We start from the raw sequence: 5,270 nt of genomic DNA, 5'->3' as shown, positions 1-5,270 counted from the left end.
TGTGACCACCTAGAGGGGTGGGATAGGGAGGGTGGGAGGGAGGGAGACACAAGAGGGAAGAGATATGGGGATGTGTGTATATGTATAGCTGATTCACTTTGTTATAAAGCAGAAACTAACACACCATTGTAAAGCAATTATACTCCAATAAAGATGTTAAAAAAAAATACACCTTCAATAAATGTACCTTCTCTGAGCCTCAGGTTCCTTGCCTGCAAAATGAGGGAGCTGGATTAGTTGTCCATGATCCTTTCGAGAGTTAATCTTCTGATTCCCTCTTTTTATATTCACAGAAAAAGACTGCTGAATGAAAAATAAATGTCTTTACTTGTCTTCAGGTAATTGCTCTTCTTTTATTTCCTGAAGAACCAGGAAGCCAAAAACCAATGAGCAGTACCTCTGGAATGTCTGGACAACTCCACCCTGGGCACCTGGGAAATGACAGAGTATTTCCACTCATTAGAATCTCCCTGATGAGGAGAGCTTTCCTTATTGTGAAGAAGATTAAACTTCAGTTTCAAGAAGCTAGTGTGTGCCATTAAAAAATTATATCCTCTCAATTTTAATCTTTGACTACTCCAAGTCTCCTCTTTAGTTAGTTTACTTATACGTATTTGCAAACCAGATACTCTACTTAAGCAATTATGCAAGTGTTCCATAATTCATGATATCATATGTCATTGGTTAAAATCCAATTAGATGAGTGTCACTTAGGGAGGGTTGCATACTGAACGAGTTTACAGAGTAAACTCTATAAGTTGAGCTGTCTCTTACACATCTCAAATGCTAATGATTGCCTGTCTTTCATGGTACCAGGGTAATAATTTTACAATTCGTTCTTTTTCTTAGATTGAAAAGTAGTATGGATCATAGCAGTAGTAATAATGATCAGTTTATTAAAAAAGTAAAAATAATAAAGGAAGAGAAAGCTACCACATTGGGAAATACTATCATTCCAAATTTCTCAAAACATAACATGCTTTTTATTTAATTAAAATATTGTATGGATACAGAATCGTAGAGAGGAACACCCACATGGCTTAGAATTCAAAATATCTCATGTATGAGATGTCTAATTTAAGCCTTTTCTGTGCCTACCGAATACCAGTGGGTGAGGAACGCCTTCATTGCCATTTTAGCATTTCCAGCACCCTGTGTAGCTTGGTGAGATTCTTTACCCTTCCAGGTTATAGCAGTCCCAGATTTTCTTTGAAAAAAATGTGAAAAAGCATATTCTATTTAACGTTAATTTTAAGAGATTGTAGTAGAACTCAACATAAAGAGACACTTTTTGTTTCCACATTTATGAACAAGTTTCTCCATATACAAATTAGAGACATTACAACTTGCTCCTTACTGTATGTGGAAGGCTGGAAGAATTCCTTTTTTTTTCTTTTAATTTATTTATTTTATTTATTTTTTGCTGTGTTGGGTCTTTATTGCTGCACACAGGCTTTCTCTAGTTGCAGCGAGCGGGGGCTCCTCTTGTTGCAGAGCACGGGCTCTAGGCACGCGGGCTTCAGTAGTTGTAGCACGCAGGCTCAGTAGTTCTGGCACGCAGGCTCAGCAGTTGTGGTTTGCAGGCTCAGTAGTTGTGGTGCACGGGATTAGTTGCTCCACAGCATGTGGGATCCTCCTGGACCAGGGCTCAAACCCATGTCCCCTGCATTGGCAGGTGGATTCTTAACCACTGTGCCACCAGGGAAGCCCTGGAAGAATTCTTAATATTAGTAACGATAATAGAAACTAACACTCTCTGAGCATCTATTATTTTCTAGGCATCATTATCATATTTAATCCTAACATCATTTTGTTTAATCCTAACAAGACTCCGTGGGGGTACTATCTACTTTTTTTCAAATGAGGAAATTGAAACTTAGAGAAGATTAATAATTTATAATTTACAGTGCTTTTAAATGGTGATGTAATGTGTGATTCTGACACGTTGATTTTCATTATTCTACTTTGATCTTCTAGGAGAAAGATGGAAATACTCCAAAGACCATTGCATTGCCTGCAAGTCCTTCAGCAACTGAAACCACTTTTCTGTGCCCTTCTTTCTTGACCACCTCTCCTTATGCTCCAGTAATACAGACCTACTTGTAATTCCCTTAAAGTCCTTTTCTCCCGAGTCTCTGGGTGTTTGTAATGTTTCCTTGGCCTAAAATTTCATTATCCCACTACTACCAGATTAGCTGGCCTACTCCTACTCATTTTTCATCTCAGTTTAAACTATTCCGCCATGCTCCCATTCCTCTTGATAAACTCATTACAGCAAGAATCTTATTGTGTCATCAACTAAATTGTGAGCAACTCAAATGAGTCTTTTTTTTTCATTGTTGTATTTCCAGAGCCTGTCGCAGTAGCTGTTTCCCACATTCAAATTAAATATTTATAGAGTGAATGAATGACAAGAATGCATAAGTGACTTATAAGTTCATGCACAGAACTCATTAGGGGATGTGGGGGGTTCTATATTACTTTATTCCACAGAAGCCTAAAAGTTACCACGCACGAAAAATTTTCATCCTCTTATATTAAAACTTTTCAACATATCCTTATTTTTCTCCAGAATCAAGTACTTGGAAAGAAAGAAAAAAAAAAAAGTACCTGGAACATGGTAATAATTCAATACATATCTGCTGAAATAGTGAAGAGTGTTAGAAAAGTATACAAGGTCCTTATAATCTAACACATATTCTCTCCAGACTCACTTTGTGCCACTCCTACTTTATCCTGTAATAATGAGTAACAGTATGTAATTTTCAATCATGTATCAAATATTTATTGAGTTACTATTATGTGCCAGACACATGGGTCCACCATTTCAAATAGCCTTATTCTTTTTCTTGCTAAACCTTCTTCCTGGAAACTTCTGAAGCCATTCATCAAATACCATATTCATTGTCGTTTTCCTACCAGCCTTGTTCCAGTTCAGTTACCTCCTGTAGAAGGCCATCTCTGACCCCTTTAGCACCCAGTGCTTGTTTCCATCTTAGCCTTGATTACATCAAAGTGAAGTTATCTCTGTTTGTCACCTTCCTCTCCCCATCCCTATCTCACAATACTCAGGTGTACTCGAAGCCACCACTGATTCTAAATGAGTAAGACTCACTCCCACTGTCTTTTCTTGAAATTTTCGTTTAGATTTTGCAAAATCTTTCCTTCTTGGGACTAATGACTCCTCATCTACCTTAATATTTTGAGTGGAAGCAGTCCCCCTTTCTTCATATTAGAAATTGTTCGACCACTCTCTGGAAGCAACGTGATGTTAAACTCTATGAAGTCACACTCATTCTGGGGTTGAATCTGAGTTAGGAGCCGTGGGGTACAAGACAGGCCCAGTGAGAAGGTTGTTTGAAATGGAATGCGGGGACTAAGAAAGAGTGTTCCTCCGGACAGGATAACACAGTGAAGACTTCAGCAAGGGGAGGATAGACCTTGTTTTAGATGCACAAATCCCAAGACTTGTGGGAATTTAGTTGTTCACACCTAAGGCGGCCGTGGGGGACTGTGCTGCCCACAGCTAAGATGGATGCTAATAACCTCTCCTTTGGATGGGGTTGTTCGCCTTGCTCAGTGGTATTTTCAACGACGACTATAGTGAATAAAATTTAGTAAAAGTACGCGCCTTTTACCACGACGCTAAAGTAGGAATTTGGCAAGTTATGTTTAGAAAACCTTCAACAGGTCAAATTTTTTTCCTGCCCTTAACCAACACGGTACAGGTTGTCCGACGGTGCTGAAGCGTCTAACCCTTAACTAAGATGGCGTTCGGAGGCTTGTTAAAAATTAGCTTGCCCTCTTTTTCTGCCCTTGTCCATCATGGCTTCCGAGGCATCGATCACGTGACTTCCGGACTACGGCGCGGGAGAGAGGGTAGGAGGGCCCTTGAAGGGTGCGCGTTCCCGTGGCGGTGCACCGGGTAGGTTTCAGTCAGAGTCACTATGGCGGCTGGCGTTGGCAAGGTAAGCTGAGGCGGCGGCGGCGGCGGCAAGGGAAGCTGGACCCGTCGTAGCGTCCGGGCGCCCAATCCCCGCAGCCCGTCCGCAGAGAGGTCGGCTGAGGTCGTGGCCAGTCGCGGGGGCTGGCTGGGGTGGGTTGACAGGGGCGAAGGCTGAGGCGGGCGGGCACCGGCGGCTGACGGCCGTTTGTTTTCATGTTTGCCCCACCAGGTCGGAAAGTTTTCTGCCTCGTCGGGCACAGCCTGAGGGTTTCCCACCGGCCGCGAGTGGTGGAGGCTGCGGCGGACCCAGCCCGGGGCCTCCAGGCCTCTCCCCCAACCTCTGGGCCGGCCTCCCTCCCCCACCTCCTCGTCAGCCCGGAGCTTCGGCTGCCGCCCCTGAGATGCGACCCTCGCGGGGGCGACCCTAAAAGGAGGCGGCCGGTGTGCTGAGCAGCAGCCAGGAGCCCAGGTGTTCAGGGACCAACTTCCTGCGGGTCGAGACCCCGGAGCCTCCCCCGGGTCGCGCCTTGCTCGGTCCGCACCCGCCTGCGGAGCCGGATCCCCGCCCTGGTCGCGGGGACGCCCGCCAGGTGCCCCGGAGTGCGCCTCGGCCGCTGCCCGCGCCCCCGCCGGTCCCCGCTCCTCGTGCCAAGGACCTCAGCCACCGCCGCCTCGGCCCACGGCGGTCCGGGGACCCCGTGCCACCTCCCGGCCGGCCTCCGCGCAGCAGGGGCAATGCAGACTGTCCCGCTGGCCGTCTACACCCCTTAGCCGCCCCCATCGCCTCTCGTCCCTCTACTCCCGAGGCCCTCGAGGACGGGCGGTGGCTGCCCAGAGGTGCTCAGCTACACCACCTTTCTTCCGCCCGAAAGGACCTTTCTGGCCGCACCGACCCTTTCTTCATGCTGCAGTGCTGCAACATTTCCGCCACCGAGGGGGGAAAGCGGCCGCGATCCCAAACAAAACACAAGAACTGGTGTGTGACTCATCTGGTTGTATACCTCCAGTCCCCAAACTGTCTTCCAGGAGTTTTCTTGGCCGAAGCTGTCCAATGTTTGAGCCTTTTCTTCCCAGGGAAGAAGATGGACTGAAAGCTGCCAGTTGGAGACTTTTTGTGATCAGGGCCCTGCTGGATTTTAAAGGAGGTGATGGGGCTTGCGCTGGCTTGTCTTCCCACCCCAGTGAAGAGTTTTTGATGTTCACTGGTTATGCTTAGACAATGTGCAGTTTGCTTTAATTTAAAATTTGGGGGGGGATAGGGGTATAGGCTTGTGAAGGGCAGTCCGGATCCGGTGGAACTCCTCTTTGTCCCTGGTAGGAGAGA

The sequence above is a fragment of the Physeter macrocephalus genome, chromosome 18 (assembly GCF_002837175.3).
Source record: "Physeter macrocephalus isolate SW-GA chromosome 18, ASM283717v5, whole genome shotgun sequence".
Taxonomy (NCBI): domain Eukaryota; kingdom Metazoa; phylum Chordata; class Mammalia; order Artiodactyla; family Physeteridae; genus Physeter; species Physeter macrocephalus.
The sequence above is the reverse complement of the archived record's forward strand: the minus strand, read 5'-3'. Positions refer to the sequence as shown.